Consider the following 21,314-nt stretch of genomic DNA (forward strand, 5'->3'; position numbering starts at 1 on the left):
AAACAATTAATAAGTTTCCCGCGCTGTTCTGATAACCAGGATGAAATCTCTCGCTGTCCTGTTTCATCCTGCTTGGGGCTGGTTGTGAATCATCCCTTTGTGCAGTGTCTCCATGCCGTCTACACTACCTGCCCATCAATCACTTAGTGGCTGGCCCAGTTATCAGATCAACTGTCATGGTATTGAAGAGCGTGTGCTCATGTAAGGTTTTTTGGGGGGTTTTTTTTTGTTTGTTTTGTTTTTTTGGTCCAGATTTATAATTTAATGGCTGTGCAGGTTCCAGTCCCTCATTTCTGCTGCTCACGGGCCCACTGCTATGGGGTCAGGGTTTTCTGTTCAAAGGCATGGATGTGTGGGAGCTCTTCTGCTAGGCACGCATTCACCAGCTGGTGTCTCTGAAGCATCGGCTTCCCCTCGAACTTGGCTGACACCACCACGACTCGGAAGCTACAGGTGCAACAGTTGAAGGTCGTGTCCTCCACCTCCACATGCTCCGCCTCCAGTTCCCGCTGCAGCTTCTCCTAGAGGTAATTGGCGCTGAGTTCCACGGCGGTAGTCCAGCTGGGGCGGCAGCCCAGCGGGGACAGAACCCCAGCTCGGACCCCTGCCACGCTGCTTTGCGCCCTTACAGGAGCCACTTCCCTCACGTAAGCTTTATTTGACTTAATGATGGCATCAAAGCACAAGGGTAGGGATGCTGGCATATTGTTATAATTGTTCGATTTATCATTAGTTATTGTTGTTGATCTCTTCTGTGCCTCATTTATAAATTAACTTTTATCATAGGGATATGTGTGTGTCTATATCTACAAAAAAAAACCCAGTATCTATAGAGTTTGGTACTATAGCGATTTCAGGCATCCACTGGGGATCTCAGAATGTATTCTTCACAGACAAGGAGGGACTACTGTATTATTATATGGAGGTTAACCACACTATTAGTAATAGAATTATAATAAAAACTTTCAAAAACATGGCGAAGCTGGTAATAATGTGCCTAACATCCTACAGCACCTCCATGTTGTCGACAGAAAGAGTCGAACTTTCTAAAATATTTGAAGAGGTTTATTCTGAGCCAAATATGAGTGACCATGCAGCCCTCAGGAGGTCCTGAGAACATGTGCCCAAGGTGGTCGGGGTGCAGCTTGGTTTTATACATTTTAGAGAGGCATGAGATATCAATCAAATACGTTTAATAGATACATGGGATTGGTCCAGAAAGGTGGGACAGCTCAAAGCTGGGGCTTCCCGGCTATAGGTGAATTTAAACATTTTCTGGTTGACAATGAGTTTAACTTGTCTGAAGACCTGGGATTGGGCTGGGCACAGTGGCTTATGCCTGTAATCCCAACACTTTGAGAGGCTGAGGCAGGCAGATCATGAGGTCAGGAGTTCAAGACCAGCCTGACCAACACAGTGAAACCCCATCTCTACTAAAAATACAAAAATTAGCTGGGTGTGGTGGCAGGCGCCTGTAATCCTACCTACTTGGGAGGCTGAGGCAGGAGAATCGCTTGAACCCAGGAGATAGAGGTTGCAGTGAGCCGAGATCGCGCCACTGCACTGCAGCCTGGGTGACAGAGCCAGGCTCCATCTCAAAAAAAAAAAAAAAAAAAAAAAAGACCTGGGGTTGATACAAAGGGAATGTTCAGGTTAAGATAAAGATTGTGGACCGGGCACGGTGGCTCACGCCAGTAATCCCAGCACTTTGGGAGGCCGAGATGGGCAGATCATGAGGTTAGGAGATCGAGACCATCCTGGCTAACACGGTGAAACCCCGTCTCTACTAAAAATACAAAAAAATTAGCCGGGCATGGTGGCAGGCACCTGTAGTCCCAGCTACTGGGAGGCTGAGGCAGGAGAATGTCATGAACCTGGGAGGCTGAGCTTGCAGTGAGCCGAGATCGCGCCACTGCACTCCAGCCTGGGCAACAGAGTGAGACTCCATCTCAAAAAAAAAAAAAAAAAAAAAGATTGTGGAGACCAAAGTTCTTTTGAAATCTTATAATGACTGCCCTTGGAGACAATAGGATGACAAATGTTTCCTATTCAGTTTTTAGATCATCTCTTTAGAATTGGGAGGGTCTGGAAGAAAAAGATCCAGCTAAATTGATAGAGATTCTTTACAGATGCAAATTTTCCCCCACGAAAAAGAGCTTTGCAGAGTCATTTCAAAATAATAGCAAATAAACTTGTTTTGAGGTAAAATATTTTGCTTTTCTTATTTGTCTCCTAATGTTATGCCAGAGTCAGGTTGGAAAGTAAATCTGGCTGGGCGTGGTGGCTCATGCCTGTAATCCCAGCACTTTGGGAGGCCAAGGTGGGCGGATCAGTTGAGGTCAGAAGTTCGAAACCAGCCTGGCCAACATGGTGAAACCCATCTCCACTAAAAATACAAAAATTCGGCCAGACGCAGTGGCTCACACCTGTAATCTCAGCACTATGGGAGGCCGAGGTGGGTGAATCACCTGAGGTCAGGAGTTCAAGACCAGCCTGACCAACATGGTGAAACTCTGTCTCTACTAAAAATACAAAAATTAGATGGGCGTGGTGGCATGTGCCTTTAATCCCAGCTACTCAGGAGGCTGAGGCAGAAGAATCACTTGAACCCAGGAGGCAGAGGTTGCAGTGAGCCAAGATCATGCCACTGCATTCCAGCCTGGGCAACAGAGCAAGACTCCATCTGAAAAAAAAAAAAAAAATTAGCCGGGCATGGTGGCGTGCACCTGTAATTCCAGCTACTGGAAAGGCTGAGACACAAGAATCACTTGAACCTGGGAGGTGGAGATTGCAATGAGCCAATCTCCAGCCTCAGAGACAGAGTGAGACCCTGTCAAAAAAAAAGAAAGAGAGAGAGAGAGAAAGAAAAGAAAGAAAGAAAGAAAGAAAGAAAGAAAGAAAGAGAAAATCATGATATATAGAGTTAAATAAAACCCATCTGATGAGAATTTTTATGATTTGTAGGGCATGACCCCCCAGACCCCTTAGATAAGAATTTGGGCAAGATTTAAAAATCAGAGTTTAGTCCTCAATACTTAAAATAACTTTAAAAATCAGCCTCTTAGTTTATCAGGGTTGAAAAGGAAAAGTTTGATAACGTAACATGCTTGTACTGAAGGCTAAATACTAGAGCTTGTTATCTCTAGAGCACCACTAGGTACAGGGAAGATGCTTTCATTTGCAAGTGGAGCTTTGCAAGAAGGCCTAATGAAAGGTAGAAATAGCAAAATATATCAGACATACATACATACTCAAACACAGATGACCACATGTTGAACGACTTTATGTTCCTCCAGTAAGAGGTGTTATAGATTATACAAAGCTCTCAAAATATGTATTTATGATTGACCGATTGACTGACTAAAGCAAATAAATGATATTGCTAAAGAAGAGCCATTATGGATGAATAAACAAAACGTGGTCTACCCACACGAGGGAATATTATTCAGCCTTAACAAAGAAGAAAATTCTGGCACATGCTATGATATGAATGAACCTTGAAGACATTATGCTAAGAGAAGTAAGCCAGACCCAAAGGATAAATATTATGATTCCACTTTCCTGAGACACCTAGATTAATCAAATTCATAGAGATAGAAAGCAGGACGCTGGTTGCTAGGGGCTAAGGGAAAGGAGAATGGTGGGGGCAGGATCAGGGATATTTATTGTTGTTGTTGTTGTTGTTTTGAGACAGATCTTGCTCTGTCACCCAGGCTGGAGGGCAGTGATGCAATCACAGCTAACTGCAGCCTCAACCCCACCCCCACCCTGGCTCAAGCAATCCTCCCACCTCAGCCTTCTGAGTAGCTGGGACTACAATTGTGAGCCACAATGCCCAGCTAATTTTTTTTTTTTTTTTTTTTAGTAATGAGGTCTAGCTATGTTGCCCAGGCTGGGCTCAAACTCCTGGGCTCAAGCAATCCTCCTGCCTTGGCCTCCTAAAGTGCTGGGATTATAGGCACGAGCCACCACACCTGGCAGAAGTTATTGTTTTAAGAGTTTCAGTTCAGGAAGATGAAAACTTTCTGGCAATGAATGGTAGTGATGGTTACACAACAATGTGAATGTACTTAATGCCACTGAATTATATACTTAAAAATGGTTAAAATGGTCAATTTTATGTTACACATATTTTACTACAGTTAAAAAATCAAATAGGCCAGGGGCAGTGTCTCACGCTTGTAATCTCAGCACTTTGGGAGGCCGAAGCGGGTGGATCACAAGGTCAGGAGTTCGAGACCAGCCTGGCGAACATGGTGAAACCCCATCTATACTAAAAATACAAAAATTAGCTGGGTGTGGTGGCGGGCACCTGTAATCCCAGCTACTCAGGAGGGTGAGGCAGGAGAATCACTTGAACCAGGGAGGCAGAGGTTGCAGTGAGCCGGGATTGCGCCACTGCACTCCAGCCTGGGTGACAGAGCGAGACTCCATCTCAAAAAAAGAAAAAAAAAATCAAATAAAGAGCCATTGAGCTCAATAGTTAACATACAACAATAAGGTTTTCTTAAATATTTTTCCTACTAAAAGGTAAAATTTGTAAAATTTCATAAATAAATGTCATATGCTTCTCCAAGATGGAATATCAGTAAAGACAACAATTTATGGAACAACTTTCAAATATCTCCAAATTAAAGTTGGAAAGAGATCATTAAAAAGAAAGTCATAACTTACACCTAACGAATAGATTCAGGAGGAGGATGTTCTCTCAAAGAATAGGAAACTATGGGACGTTTTATTTTATATAAGCCAATCACGACAGAAATTTTAATATAAAAATTTTTTATACTCTTTTTAATATACAGAAACTCTTTTTAATATAAAAAATTTTAATATAAAAACATTTCTGCCATTATACAAGTGGGATATTTAATTTTGAATTTCATATTATAAAATGAAGAAAATTATGAATATTAAAATTGCCAGCCAGGCGTGGTGGCTCACACCTGTAATCCCAGCACTTTGGGAGGCCGAGGTGGGTGGATCACTTGAGGTCAGAAGATCAAGACCAGCCTGGCCAACATGGTGAAACCCTGTCTCTACTAAAAATACAAAAATTAGCCGGGTGCGGTGGCACACACCTGTAATCCCAGCTACTTGGGAGACTGAGGCAGGAGAATCACTTGAACCCAGTAGGCGGAGTTTGCAGTGAGCTGAGATTATGCCATTGCACTCCAGCCTGGGTGACAGAGCAAGACCCTATCTCAAAAAAAAAAAAAAATTACCTTTGTTATTCTTTCTTTCTGATTGAATACTTTATTTTTGGAAAATCTCAAATAAAAAATATTTTCCAAAATAATAAAGCTAGAATATCCATTATGCTTGTTTCCTAGCTGCTCTGGTGGAAGCTTTAACGGAGGCACTTAGTGCTCCCAGAACGAACTCACAGGCTTCTCCACATCCTCCCAGCTCCCATGCCATTGGGCTGGGGCCAGATTACTAGTTTTAGTCAATGGGAAGTAGCAGGGTGACATGTGTCAGTTCCAGGCTGAAGCAGTTAAAATCAAGTGTGCCTCCTCCATCCTTTTCTTACCCTGTCATGGCAGGTGAGAAGGTGCTAGGGATTGCCAAATGCAGGAAGCCTCGATCTCCAAGACACTGCTTGCAGAGAAGCCCAGCCAACCCGCATTAAACCTTCTGTGAGAAATAAACTTCGTTTTTTTAAGCCACTGAGATTGATTGCTACAGTGAGTAACCTAAAGATGACAATGTGGGAATCATTATTAGCTTCCCTGCCCATTAGAAGAGTCTGGTTCTGTGGGATCACTTTTTAAAACTCCAAAATAGGCCGGGCACGGTGGCTCACGCCTGTAATCCCAGCACTTTGGGAGGCCCAGGCGGGCGGATCACGAAGTCAGGAGTTCGAGACCAGCCTGACCAACGTGGTGATACCCCATCTCTACTAAAAATACAAAAATCAGCTAGGTGTGGTGGTGCACGCCTGTAATCCCAGGTGCTCAGGAGGCTGAGGCAGGAGAATCGCTTGAACCCAGGAGGCGGAGGTTGCAGTGAGCCGAGATCATGCTACTGCACTCCAGCCTGGGCGACAGAGGGAGACTCTGTCTCAAACAAACAAGCAAGCAAACAAACAAAACCTCCAAAGTAGCCGTCACTAAATGCTAATAAACACTAGAGGGCACAATTGAGTTGTGGAAAATTTCAGCCAATATTGGAAATGAAACAAGGTATGGACTCTAGCAAAAATTAATGCACCAGAAAAATGGGTAGTAAAAATCATAAGCTTTGAAAACAATTGCTTTCTTTGTAAATCTGTTGATTACCTTTTGCCCTTTGAGATAATTGAATTAAAGTAGACTTAACACTTTAAATTTAATACAAAGCCAATACTGTATTCCAAAAATAAAGCATATATACATTGACAAATAGGAATACTTACATCGAAAAACTAGTGGGGGTGTTCTCAGTGTTAAGAGTCAGTTTCTATCTGAATTTTTCTTTCTTTAGATATTCCTGTCTTCTGGCAATGACGGTTTGGCCATGGAATTCACACTCATTTTAACCTGGCCACTTGAGAAAGCTTGAAGTTTCTAAGGTTTTGTTATTGTAAGAGGTGACCAGATGTTCCAAACATCAAGCTATACAGGAAGCTCTCCACCCACTCCAAATGTCATGCTGAGTTCTCAACAGACTTCCCTTTCCCGTTTCCTTTTTCCCCTCTCTCTGATTTTTTTCTTCAAAGTCTATTCAAAAGCTGCTGCCAAAACCATCTCCTCTATTGTTGTTCTGATGACATCATTCCCTTCCCCAGCTCCCCTTGTCTTTGGTCTCATGACCACAGTTTGCCTTCATTTCCTCGGGCTGCCACTGTGCCTGCCTCTACCTCCTTTCCCCCTGATTTCCCGCTGCTTCTCACCAACTGTGACGCAGGATTATCACTGCTGATGTCCCAGTGCTGAGGTATCTATTATCTTCTAACAAAGAAGAGTATTCCCATTCCACTACCCAGACTTTCCCAGGCCTCTTCTAAACTCATTTTATTTATGTATTCATTGCTCACGAGTATACTAAGCACCTTCTGCATGTGTTCTAGGTACTGAGGAGAGAGAGAGAGAAAAGAAGAAAAGACATAATCTTTTTTTTTCTCTTTGTGCCAGCTGCTCTGGCCAGCTTAAAAAAAGACAATCTTTAAGATCAAAATTAGGCTGGGAGCGGTGGCTCACGCCTGCAATCCCAGCACTTTGGGAGGCCGAGGCGGGCGGATCACGAGGTCAGGAGATCAAGACCATCCTGGCTAACACGGTGAAACCCCGTCTCTACTAAAAATACAAAAAATTAGCCAGGTGTGGTGGCGGGTGCCTGTAGTCCCAGCTACTCGGGAAGCTGAGGCAGGAGAATGGCATGAACCTGGGAGGCGGAACTTACAGTGAGCCGAGATCACACCACTGCACTCCAGCCTGGGCGACAAAGCGAGACTCCATCTCAGAAAAAAAAAAAAAAAAAAAGATCAAAATTGCCAGGAAGCCATTTAAGTTGGGGCTTTTGGAAACCAACTGGAACTTGATCTCCCTTAGAACCTGAAGGAATAAGTAGCAGGAGAAAATTATACAGTGATACAAAATAACTATACCATTCAGGATAGTAGATTTGGGATAATTCTAATTATTTCATCACCTTGAGACAGGGTCTTGCTCTGTCACCCAGGCTGGAGTGCAGTGGTAGAATCACAGCTCACTGCAGCTTCAACCTCTTGGGCTCTCGCGAGCCTCTCACCTCAGCCTCCCAAGCAGCTGGGACTACAGGCACGTACCACCACGCCCTGCTAATTTTTCTTTTTCTTGCCCAAGCTGGTCTCAAACTCTTGAGCTCAAGCGATCCGCCTGCCTCGGCCTCCCAAAGTGCTGCGAGTACAGTCTTGAGCCACCTCATTTGGCCTCTAGCTCAGTAATTAATCTGACACTTGGTGACTGGCATACTGGTTTGCATTTCTCATTCCTCAGTTTCCTCGCCTGTAAAATGGGGATAGTGACATCTACCTATTCATCCTTTAAGACTGTTATATGGATCAAATGTGATAATAAAATAATTTGAAAAATATAAAGCATTATTTGGCATAACGTAACATATTTGTGCCACTGAGATCTAAATATGTCATGATGCAAACATACTGTATATTTTATTGATTGAGTCAACCATCATGTCTTGTTTAGTTATTCATAGAAACTATTTTAGAATGAAAGGTTAAAAAGGCAACATAATTAAGAAACACAAAGGAAAAGAAGACATTTGACTTCTGCTATTATAACTTCTCCAAAGTTTCACTTCAAATCAAATAAACATTTGTGCATAAATAAAACTTAGTTGTTCTTAAACTTTGTGTATTAAAAATACACAGATTTTCGGCCAGGCGTGGTGGCTCACGCCTGTAATCCCAGCACTTTGGGAGGCCAAGGCAGGTGGATCACCTGAGATCAGGAGTTCGAGATCAGCCTGATCAACATGCAGAAACCCTGTCTCTACTAAAAATACAAAATTAGTCAGGCGTGGTGGCACATGCCTGTAATACCAGCTACTTGGGAGGCTGAGACAGGAGAATCGCTTGAAGCCAGGAGGCGGAGGTTGCGGTGAGCCGAGATCACACCATTGCACTCCAGTCTGGGCAACAGAGCAAGACTTCGTCTCAAAAAAAAAAAAGATATATATATATACAGATTTTCTTATAGGGCTACCTATAAGAATTTAGATACCATAAATTATGTTTTTCTCGAAGACAACAATACTAACTATTCTTAAAATTTTTATCACATGCTTACTACATACCAGGCACTATACTAGGAATTGAAGATAGGAATGTAAATGAGGCTGGGCATGGTGGCTCATGCCTGTAATCCCAACACTTTGGGAGGCCAAGGCATGAAGATCACTTGAGCCCAGGAGTCCAAGACCAGCCTGGGCAACATGGAGAAACCACTCCTCTACAAAAAAAAAAAATATATATATATATATATATATATAAATTAGCCAGGCATAGTGGCACGCGCCTGTAGTTCCAGCTGTTCAGGAGGCTGAGGTGAGAGGATTGCTTGAGCCTGGGAGGTCGAGGCTGCAGTGAGTCAAGATCACGCCACTGCACTCCAGCCTGGGCGACAGAGAGACCCTGACTCAAAATAAAAAGAAAACAGAAATGTAAGTGAATGGTTTCTGCGATGCAGGAGTATCACAACTCAATATTTGAAAAGACTATTTATCTGATAAAATCAAAGTAGTAGTGGTATGCCATATTTATTAAATGCATTAATATTTCCTATTAGCCAGGTGCAGTGACCAACGCCTGTAATCCCAGCACTTTGGGAGGCCAAGGTAGGCAGATCACCTGAGGTCAGGATTTCAAGACCAGCGTGGCCAACATGGTGAAACCCCGCCTCTACTAAAAATATAAAATTAGCCAGGGGTGGTGGCACGTACTTGTAATCTCAGCTACTCGGGAGTCTGAGGCAGGAGAATTGCTTGAACCCTGGAGGCAGAGGTTGCAGTGAGGTCAGGCAACTGCACTCCAGCCTGGGCGACAAAGCGAGTCAAAAAAAAAAAAAAGAGGGAGAGAGACAGAGAGAGAGAGAAAGAAGGAAGGAAGGAAGGAAAGAAAGAAAAGAAAGAGAGAGAAAGAAAGAAAGAGAGAAAGAAAGAAAGAAACAAACAAACAAACAAAGAAATCTTCCCGACTGCCTTCAGTGTGAGACACTGGCTTTTTCCTTGACTTCATTGGCTTCCTGGTTTTCAGGCCTTCAAACTCTGCCTGGAGCTACCCTACCTGCTCTCCTGGGTCTATAGCTGCTGACTCACCCTACAGATGCTGAGACTTCTCAGCTGCCATAATCACGTGAACCAATTCCTTCTCATAAATGTCTTTCTGTGTATATTACATCCTACTGGTTCTCTTACTCGTAGAAGGTAATGTTCACCCGCGAAAATTTCCAAAAAGTAACGGAGAATGAAGAAATAAGGATTCTGTAACATTTCATCATTCATGTCTGAATAGAGTAAAAACAAATGGTTGAGGCCCGGCATGGTGGCTCACGCCTGTAATCCCAGCACTTTGGGAGGCTGAGGTGGGCAGATCACGAGGTCAGGAGTTCGAGACCAGCCTGACCAATATGGTGATACCCTGTTTCTACTAAAAATACAAAAATTAGCTGGGCATGGTGGCACGTGCCTGTAATCCCAGCTACTCAGGAGGCTGAGGCAGGAGAATCGCTTGAACCTGGGAGGCAGAGGTTGCAGTGAGCCAAGATCATGCCATTGCACTCCAGCCTGGGCGACGGAGTGAGACTCTGTCTCAAAAAAAAAAAAAAAAAAAAAACCCCACAAATGGTTGCTTACAGTCATAATACTATCACCTACCCGTTGTTTGACCTTGAGAAATTCACTTACTCTATCTGAGATTCATTCATTCATTCATTCAAGGTTGATAAGATAAAAGTCCCCACCCTTCAAGGAGTTCAGTAGAGTGAGATCTGGAGGCATTTGATAGAAAAATTAATGTTCAAATTGTAAGAGTTGTAAATGTTGAATTATCAAGGGCCCTTATCTCCTACTCTACCCCCACGCAAATCCTCTACTTCTGGCATAATGGAGCACTCTATTTCATGCACATTTACTCAGACTGAAACTCTGCCTCTGCTCTCATCTTCCTTTTCTGGAATGCCTTTCCGGAGCTGTCTCTCCTGATTATCCCACTGCCTTTTCAAAGCTCTTGTCAGTTGCCTCCGCCTACTAAGATCCCTACTGTAAATTCCCAAAGATTTAATTTTCTGTACCCCTCATTAGCATTTATCAAATATAAGCTACTATTCAGGTTTGTATATAATATTCCACCAAGCTTCTTAAGTAGGATATGTTCTTATGTTTCATTGTTTCATCCAGTACAGTAAGCATGCCTTGAGTAACAATAATGGTTTTCCGTTACTGACTCAGTATGAGAAACTGGGGAGTCACTTTGTTGCAATGTCCTGAGTTTTCACAGGCTACACAATGAGGAAAATACTTGATAACAGGAATATTATGTAAAATATTTTTGTCTTCCAAGAAGGATAAAAAGAGCAAATAAGTTACAAAGAAAAATAATTTGTTTAGAAAAAATAATAATTTGTTTATAATGTTATTATGACAAAAAAGAAATTAATTAATGTAAATTGCTGAGATTAAAAAATCTCCTATTAATGGCAAATATTCAAAAATACTCCTTTATGTAAGGATAAGGATTCTAATCCATAATCAAAAATCAAATTCCAACTTTTGGAAAAGGCATAAGCCGTATACTACATGCAATTGAATTTTTTTTTTTTTTTTTTTTTTTTTTTGAGACAGAGTCTCACTCTGTCACCCAGGTTAGAGTGCAGTGACATGATTTCAGCTCACTGCAGCCTACCCCTCCTGGGTTCAAGCGATTCTTCTGTCTCAGCCTCTCCCAGCTGGAATTACAGGCACCTGCCACCACACCTGGCTACTTTTTGTATTTTTAGTAGAGACGGGGTTTCGACATGTTGGTCAGGCTGGTCTCAAACTCTTGGCCTCAGATGATCTGCCCGCCTCAGCCTCCCAAAGTGCTGAGATTACAGGTGTGAGCCACCTTACCTGGCCACAATTGAAATTTATTGATATGTGGTTAAGGAACTGAGCTCTGTAAGAAAAACTGCAGGGCTGGGAACACCTTTTTAATCTGTGGAGGCAATGGAGAAAAGTGATTATGAATCAGATTCCTTGTAACTGCACAAACTTGGACATATTAGTTAGCATTGCTAAGCCCCACTTTTCTCATCTTAAAAATTCATAAATTAAAATTTTATTCTGCTTTTGGTTGGCATAAATTGAAAAGAGTATTTCTCACATATGGGATGTTTCTGACTCCCAGGGGATTTTAATTTCATTATTAAATTTATAGGATTTTTGTGAGGGATTAATGACTTATGATGATGTAAAATACTAGTAATTTGCCTGGCTTTTAGTAATTGCGAAAAAAATGGTATCTACCTTAGAAAATAAATGAACAGAAAGCTTGTATGTGGCTAGGCACACTAAATTCTTCATAGTGGTTCTGCATTATTTCTACTTGGCTAAAATCTCTGTTAAATGTGTTCTTCCTATGCCTTGAAAGAACTTCTAATCTGATTTTTCCAAAGTAGATTTTACAGGCTGAAAGTTCATCTCTCATTTTACATTTTATACAAGTGTTTTTTCTCTGCATAGCTTACATTTTCTTGTGGGAATCATTATCTCAAGCATTGTCCAAGAATAAGATTATAGTTAAAAACACATACACACACACAACTAAGTCAGGGGTCTCCATTCCTCTGTAAATTCCATGATCAATTTGCAAAATTCTGTATAAACAGTTATACTGTTCTTGCCCCATTAGTCATTAGCAGCTGGACCTAAATTTAACAACTTATAGTGTAGTATTTATTAAATAGGAAATAATGGGGAACATTTGCATGTGACTATTAAATATAAATATTCAAGATTTGAGCTGAACTGAAGGTAAAAGAACAAAATTCCCCATTGTTTGACTAAATTTTCAAAATGTTCTCATTTATTTATTTAGAGATAGGGTCTCACTCTGTCACCTAGGCTCAGGCTGGAGTGCAGTTGTGTAATCATAGCTCACTGCAACTCCTGGGCTCAAGGGATTTTCCTGCATCAACCTCCCAAGTAGCTATGACTACAGGCATGTGCTGCCATGCCTGTTTTTTTTTTTTTTTTTTTTTTTCCTTTCCATTTTTTGTAGACACAGGGTCTTCCTATGTTGCCCAGAATGATTTCAAACTCCTGACCTCAAGCAATCCTCTGGCCTCAGCCTACCAAAGTGCTGGGATAATAGGCTTGAGCCAACATGCCTGGCCTTAGATGTTCTATAATAGTAAAATATAGATCCCATAGCAGATGAAAGCAAAAGAATGGAAATGTATGAGTAGACATAATACATCTATATAAATTGTAACAATGGAAAACATATGAAATGCATGTATACATGTACACAGTGTATGGAGGTGCATTTGAGTAGGGGAGCAATACTTCAGATTCATATAGTAGGAAAAACTACCAGGGTTGGTTCACAGAAAACTGAAGCTTAATTTAAGCTGGCTCTCTTAACACTAAATTATTTTAAGTGAGTTGCAGTGTACTCACACTAAAAACAAAAACAAAACAGGGACGACCTCACAGATTGTGGTGAAGATGAATTTAAATGTGTTAGCACATAAAAGCAGGACAAGTACCTGCTAAACAATACCCAACAAATAGAGTTTCCGATTTTGATTGCCAAGAGATCAGAAGTTCCTTGAGAAGCCTCCAAGCAAAAAATGTTTTGTGTTTGCTACTTTTTTTTTTTTTTAAGATGGAGTCTCACTCAGCCACCCAGGCTGGAGTGCAGTGGTGTGATCTCGTCTCACTGCAACCACCATCTCCCAGGTTCAAGCGATTCTCCATCTCAGCCTCCTGAGTAGCTGGGATTACAGGCACCTGCCATCATGCCCCACTCATTTTTGTATTTTAGCAGAGACGGGGTTTCACCATGTTGGCCAGGTTGGTCTTGAACTCCTGACCTCAGGTGATCCACCCACCTCGGCCTCCCAGGTGTGAGCTACCACGCCTGGCGTATTTGCTAAATTATTAGAAGCATGAGTATATGTGTGTGCCAATGAATATGGCTATCATCAAAAAGAAGACAGGAAGACAGATAATTTGGTATTTTTTTTTTTATTAAAATCTCACTGACTTCAGTCATCCATCTGAATTCTGTTTCGCATTTCTCATGCACCCTGTTATCACTGCCTTCCTTGGAAACTAATTAGAACAATTGTTACCTGGGGAAAAGCACTGGACATGTTTGCGGCCAACTTCAACTGAACTAAAGTTGAAGACATCTTTATATTAATAGAACAAAACAAAAGAAAGATGGGGGTTTTTAATTTTTCTTTATTTTCTTTATTTTTTTTTTTTGAGATGGAGTCTTGCTCTGTCACCCAGGCTGGAGTGCAGTGGTGCGACCTTGGCTCACTGCAACCTTCGCCTCCTGGGTTCAAGCGATTCTCCTGCCTCAGCCTCCCGAGTAGCTGGAACTACAGTGCCCACCACCACGCCCAGCTAATTTTGTATTTTTAGTAGAGACAGGGTTTCACCATGTTGGCCAGGCTGGTCTCGAACTCCTGACCTCAGGTGATCCGCCTGCCTCGGCCTCCCAAAGTGCTGGGATTACAGGCGTGAGCCACCGCGCCCAGCCTACTTAATTTTTCTTAAGGGAAGATTATTTAATATAGAGTGTCCTTTTCTGTTGTTTTTGTAAGCGAAAATTTCTGCTACTCAGCCAAAACCTTGAGTCTACAGAGGGCACTGGCAAGAGGACTGATGGACCAAAGTGATTTGATGACTATGCTTCCTCCATCTCTTTTAGTGCTTTCTCCAGTATGGTTTCTTTCAGATCAATGAAACTTTTTTTTTTTTTTTTGAGAGGGACTCTCGCCCTGTCACCCAGGCTGGAGTGCAGTGGCATGATCTCGGCTCAATACAACCTCCACCTCCCAGGTTCAAGCGATTCTCCTGCCTCAGCCTCCCAAGTAGCTGGGATTATAGGTGCCCACCACCACACCCAGCTAATTTTTGTATTTTTAGTAGAGATGGGGTTTTACCATGTTTGCCAGGCTGGTCTTGAACTCCTGACCTCAGGTGAGCCACCTGCCTCGGCCTCCCAAACTGCTGGGATTACAGGCGTGAGCCACCACACCCGGCCTCAATGAAACTTTTCTTATTTTTTTGGACAATATTCACAACCAAAAATAGATTTGGGAAAACAGAATTGGGAAATTTGCTGGTTTAAGATTACATAGCTACAAAAGGGCATACAATTCTGGGACTAATTTTTTTTTAATTGAGATATAATTTACATACTGTAAATTAAACTATTAGGGCTTAATTTCTAGCTCCACCACTTCTAACTGTACGATTTTGTCTTCCTTATTAACTTATCTTTCCTTCATTTTCCTTGTCTATAAAATGAAAGAACCATAACAATTGTTCTGTTTCATAGTGTGCAGTGAGGATTGAGTTAATACATAAAGAGTTCAGAATGGTGTCTGATGTGTGGTAAGTGTTCCAAGAACATAACCTGCAAATATTATAAGATCAAATGGAGAGTTTGCTACTACTAAATTGAATGTAAATTGACTAAATTTTATGGAGACATCACAAATTAGGAAATACAGTGGGTTTCAACCTTTATAACTGTAACCCACAATGAAAAAAATATATTTTATATCATAACTCAGTATATACACATAGAAAAAATAAAAGTTTTGCCAAATTATACTTAGTATATGCAGTATGCTGTGATATTTGTTTCATTTTTTAAAAGGTGCTGGTTGCCATGCACTAAATTGATTTCGCTACTCAGTAAGGAATTGCAACCCACAGTTCAAAAAACATTGACCTAATGCAATCCCTTCACTTTACAATGGAAAAAACTGAAGTCTTTGAGAAATTGGGAAATTTGCTTGCTTAAGATTACATAGCTACAAAAGGGCATAAAATTCTGGCACCAGAAATTTTTTTTATATTGTGATATAATTTACACACAGTAAAATTCACCATTTAAAGTGATTTTTAGTATATTCACAAAGCTGTGCAAGCATCACCACTATGTAATTCCAGAATGTTTTCATCGCCCCAAGAAGAAATCCTGTACCCACTAGCAGTGAAACAAGAACTTATATTTCACTTCTAGCTCAAAGATTTTTTGCATTCTTATAGTCATATATATGGATATTCAAATTGATCAGGTAAGTAAAGTTTTATTTAGTAAGTATTTAATGTCTAAATAATCAAATTTATAAATGCTTGCTAAGACTTTGCATAACTCTGTGCCATTAAGCATCTCAAGTTTTTATATAAGTTTCTGTATTCTTTGGGATTTTTTTATTGTTGTTTTTTCAAATATATGCCAGATTCTTGAGGATACATGGTAAACACTTAGAAACGGGTTCTACATACTCTAAACAGACTCAGGAAATGCTTTGTTCTTTGGATGCACAGCACACCATCTCAAAGGAAATGAGACCGGTAATTTTCACAGAGAATAAGGGAGACGTTAGAGAAAAGCTTAAAGAAGTTGTTTATTCTGGAGGCTTTTATTAAATGGAGGATTATTTTCTGTTTCAAAGTTTTCAAATAGAATCCACAACTGGACAATATGTACTTAAAAGGTTTAAGGAGAACCTAAATATTTTCCTGAATAGGAGTTCATATACATTTTAAAAGTCACTCATTATAACATAAATCAAATTTTCCAGTCTGTGGTTTTCAAAACATCCATTCCTTGGTCTCCTGCATTGCTTCTATTTTAAACTTGGAATTAATTTTACATAAAATAAGCATGAGTGCCAATTTTCTATTCTATGCCAAAATTACTAGGTCTCCAAAAGAAAAATCTCTACATCATTAGTTGTGTATAGATAATTTAAATAGCACCCTTTAAACTGTGAGAGTCATTGTATACATTTTGAATCTTCAGTGCATGGTTGTTGATTCTTTAGTAAATGTGGTTTCAAGTATTCAGAAGAACATATACCTATGCAAATTAATGATCAGAACTCAGGGCTCAAATAATTTGAAAGGATTGTAGATTAGTCCACTATAAAGAAATGAATATGATAATAATGGTAATAAAGCTAGAAGATAATTTTTTTTTTTTGACATGGAGTTTCACTCTGTCGCCCAGGCTGGAGTTCAGTGTTGCCAGTGCCATCTTGGTTCACTGCAACCTCCAGCCCCCAGGTTCAAGCAATTCTCCTGCCTCAGCCTCCCAAATAGCTGGAATTATAGGCACGCACCACCACGCCCAGCTAATTTTTGTGTTTTTAGTGGAGACAGGGTTTCACCACGTTGGCTGGGCTGGTCTCGAACTCCTGACTTCAAGTGATCCACCCGCCTCGGGCTCCCAAAGTGTTGGCATTACAGGCATGAGCCACTGCGAAATTTTTCTATTTTTACTAGAGATGGCCTTTCACCATGTTGCCCAGGCTGCTCTCGAATTCTTGGGCCCAAGACATCCACCCGCCTTGGCCTCCCAAAGTGCTAGGATCACAGGCGTGAGCCACTGCACCTGGCCATGGCTAGTTATTTTAATCAAAACAAATTTAAAACCAAATTAGGTATAAACTGAAAAAAACAGATTTTATTAGTCTCTAATGAAAACTTCCAAAAGAAACCTATGGGTTTTTCCCCCCACACCAAGGCAGAATCTTGCTCTGTCGCCTAGGCTAGAGTGCAGTGGCGCAATCTTAGCTCACCACAACCTCCGCCTCCCAGATTCAAATGATTCTCCTGCCTCAGCCTCCCGAGTAGCTAGGATTACAGGCATGCACCACCACGCCTGGCTAATTTTTGTATTTTTAGTAGAGATGGGGTTTCACCATATTGGTCAGGCTGGTCTTGAACTCCCGACCTCATGATCCCCCACCGCCTTGGCCTCCCAAAGTGCTGGGAGTACAGGTGTGAGACACCACTCCCAGCCTGACACCTATGCATTTTAACATAAACTTCTGCCGGTGGCCGTGTCTCACGCCTGTAATCCCAGCACTTTGGGAGGCCGAGGTGGGCGGATCACCTGAGGTCCGGAGTTCAAGACCAGCCTGACCAACATGGAGAAACCCCGTGTCTACTAAAAACATAAAATTCGCTGGGCATGATGATGCATTTCTGTAATCCCAGCTACTTGGGAGGCTGAGGCAGGAGAATCGCTTGAACCAGGGAGGTAGAGGTTGTGGTAAACCAAGATTGTGCCATTGCACTCCAGGCTGGGCACAAGAGCGAAACTTGGTCTCAAAAACAAACAAACAAATAAACAAAAAAACCCATAAAGTTTGGTAGGATATTAATTTCCTTATCCCTGAAAATAAATTTTAATAAAGTATTTGAAAATCTATTAATGTTCACACTCCTTGGATTTCAGTACAATGTGTCCTGGTATTTATCTCTAAGTTAATAAAGTCATAAGATCTCTCTTGGCCAGGCGCGGTGGCTCATGCCTGTAATCCCAGCACTTTGGGAGGCCTAGGCAGGTGGATCACTAGGTCAGGAGGTTGAGACCATCTTGGCTAACACGGTGAAACCCCGTCTCTACTAAAAAAAAATACAAAAAATTAGCCAGGCGTGGTGGCGGGCACCTGTAGTCCCAGCTACTCAGGAGGCTGAGGCAGGAGAATGGCGGGAACCTGGGAGGCGGAGCTTGCAATGAGCTGAGATCGCGCCACTGCACTCCAGCCTGGGCAACAGAGAGAGGCTCCGTCTCAAAAAAAAAAAAAAAAAAAAAAAAAATCTCTCTTAACATAGGCCAAAATACACAGAATTTATCAGGAGGCACTCTGTTTTATGAATGAATGAGCTGATTTTTAAAATATTAAACAATCTTACCTAGTGTTGGGCTATTATTAACTGTTAATGACTTTTATCATTGAGTTACTATGGAAGGTTTAACTACAATTACACAGTCAGAGCAGATTAAAATACGAACCTTAATATTGATGTAACTTGGACATTTTGTATTTGGTAAGGTAATTTATGCATGTATATGGTCATTTCCCATATTTGGTTCTTTGTTGGAAGACCATGATTTTAGGTAGTGTCGATGGAAGTTTGACTTGATAGATGCAAATAACTAATCTCTCCAGAAAGTCATATTTAATACATGCTTTTTTTCTGAAATGAATTCATTCTTTTTAGGCTAGTCTCTCATAAATCTGTTTGCTCCAACCCTTTCTTCGGGATGTGAGATTGTAATACAAAGAAGGATTTCCTACGAATTTGTACACTCTCACATTTCTTAGCTATATCTTCCTAAAGGCAATTTACCCATTTTTATGATTCCAGAATTTAGAGAAATAGTATTTTACATGGTCACTGAAACAACATTTAAAAATAATTCCTTTTTTGTAATCACAGTGACTTAGAGTAGAATAGGTTTTGGAGCATCTCCTCTTATTAGTTGCCTGTTGCTTAACCCCTCTAAGCCTGAGGCACCCAATCAGTAAATGGTGATAATACTACCAACCTCCAAGGTTATTGTGCAGATTCAGTGAATGATGTAGGTAAAGCACATGGCATATAGTGAAGGCTCAATAAAAAGACAGCCATTGCCACTGCTGTTGTTTATCAATCCTCATGTCTGCACTGATTAATTCATTCATTCACATGACGTAAAACACCTTTCATCAAAGCATGGGTCTTAGGTTAAACATTTGTTGCATATGTGCTTTTCTTAGAAAAAAGAAAAATTAAGTAGCTATTTCAAGTAATCAAAAGCCCTTTTCATATACAAGTCAAAGAAGATGAACATAGTTTGTTAATATTAAATGTTTTATTGTTTTTTGTTTTGTTTTGTTTTGTTTTTGAGACAGAGTCTCACTCTGTCGCCCAGGCTGGAGTGCAGTGGCGTGATCTTAGCTCACTGCAACCTCTGACTCCCAAGTTCAAGCGATTCTCCTGCCTCAGCCTCCAGAGTAGCTGGGATTACAGGCGTGCGCCATCATGCCTGGCTAATTTTTGTATTTTAGTAGAGATGGGTTTTCACCATGTTGGCCAGGCTGGTCTCAAACTCCTGACCTCAAGTGATCTACCTGACTCGGCCTCCCAAAGTGCTGGGATTACAAGCGTGAGCCACCGCGCCAGGCCTGTTTTACTCTTTACATCATATAATATCTGTAGTCAGAATTTAAAATTTGCTCAGTGTGAAAAATAATGATCTATACAGCCAAAACTGCATAAAGAAGATTTAGCCTTAGAGAGGAGATTAAAACAAGGTTTTCAAAAGCATGGATTTTTTTTCTAAACACATTAAAAAAACAAACCCAATTATAGTGTTACCTTGCAAAACATCTACTACAAATTTCCTTAATACTAACCTTTTATGTTTCATGATCTGATGCCTGTTAACTTTAAAGATAAGAGCTTGATTTATAGTTTCTTTTCTAAACACTCAATGCAGGTAAACAATCTACTTTAACATCTTGCCTTCAAGCAATGTTATGTTCTACTTTTCATAACCCATTTGTAAAGATTTCCAGGAAGTAGCAATCTGGTAGCAATTTTACTGGTGTCTAAACTCAGTGTCAGACACTGACACGACTATATATCAGCTTAATATTTCAGAAAAGTTGGGGCCAAACACTTGGTAATGACTACAGGAATTGCAAATATAGATCTCAGGAGGAAATTGTAAGCCGATAAGGCAGAGATATGAAATGGTTTTCAACATATTCTAACTCCAGTTTTGTGGTGGCTGTTGCCTGAATTGTGTTGAGAAGGATTCTGAGGATGGTATTAATGCTCTGGGGGAGAGTATATCCTATGCCATAGTCTAAAAGCCATGACTGCCATGGGCAAGCAGGAGGAGAGACTGACCTGCCAGCTCTGTTCTAGGTTTGGGGTCTTACATGTGGCAAAAGTCACCAGTCTCAAGTCTCAGTGTTGGGGTCCCACAATCTCTTATCTCCCGCCTCTTGCTGTGCCTGCTTCATCCTCTGTGAAAACTGGATCCCCCATCCCACTCCCACTGCCTCTCCAAGCACGTGGCAGGAGATGCCACCCTCACAGCTCCCGAGTTTACTGTTGGCTGCACAAGTAAGTAGCAAAGACTAAGTAATGGTTTTCATTTGCAAAGAACAAAAATGGTCTCTATTGAAGCATAAAGGGAATTTATTGGAGGATGGTGAGAATCAACAGGAAGACTAGAGGAGCAGGCTCACGAAGGAAGCAAGGAAGGCAAGACAAAGTCCAGGTTCTGCCACGGGGATGGTATGCTCATGACGCAGGCACCACCAGCACTGGAATCCTCTACCCCTGGACACTCATCTTCTGCCATTTGACTCAACTCCACCATGGCTACCATGAATAATCACTAACCGAGTCACTTTTGTGTTACTCCTCAAAATTCAAACTTTCAGCCTAGAGCCTGGGATTAGCAGTACTCAGATCATAGGCCTACGTGCCACCTATTGAAGGATTAATTCTCAGAGAAGAGGAACTTGAGTTAAACAGGTACCCTCAAGAGGTGTCCACTACAGGCTGTATTCTACTCGGCAGAGGGCATGTAAGAGGATGTAAGGTGCTCATCTGGCCTAGAAACTGCTGTCACCAAATAGAGTGAGAAACCAAGCTGAGCCTATGAAAGTCTGAAGCTGTGGGTAAAGCTACCTAGGAATAAGCAGAGTGGTACCAGAAGCTAGAGCTGAAACCAGGGATTTTGGTAGATAAAACAGGCCTGGGTCAAGCTGCAGAACTAGAAAGAATTGAAGTCAGAAATAAAACAAGAG

General features: G+C 41.3%; 1 pseudogene; it reads right to left on the bottom strand.

Annotated features, from left to right (window-relative positions):
• Positions 1 to 287: 287 nt before the first annotated feature.
• On the bottom strand, positions 288 to 704 carry LOC129018762 (bolA-like protein 2; annotated as a pseudogene).
• Between the last annotated feature and the right edge of the window lie 20,610 nt (positions 705 to 21,314).

The sequence above is a fragment of the Pongo pygmaeus genome, chromosome 17 (genome assembly GCF_028885625.2).
Source record: "Pongo pygmaeus isolate AG05252 chromosome 17, NHGRI_mPonPyg2-v2.0_pri, whole genome shotgun sequence".
Taxonomy (NCBI): domain Eukaryota; kingdom Metazoa; phylum Chordata; class Mammalia; order Primates; family Hominidae; genus Pongo; species Pongo pygmaeus.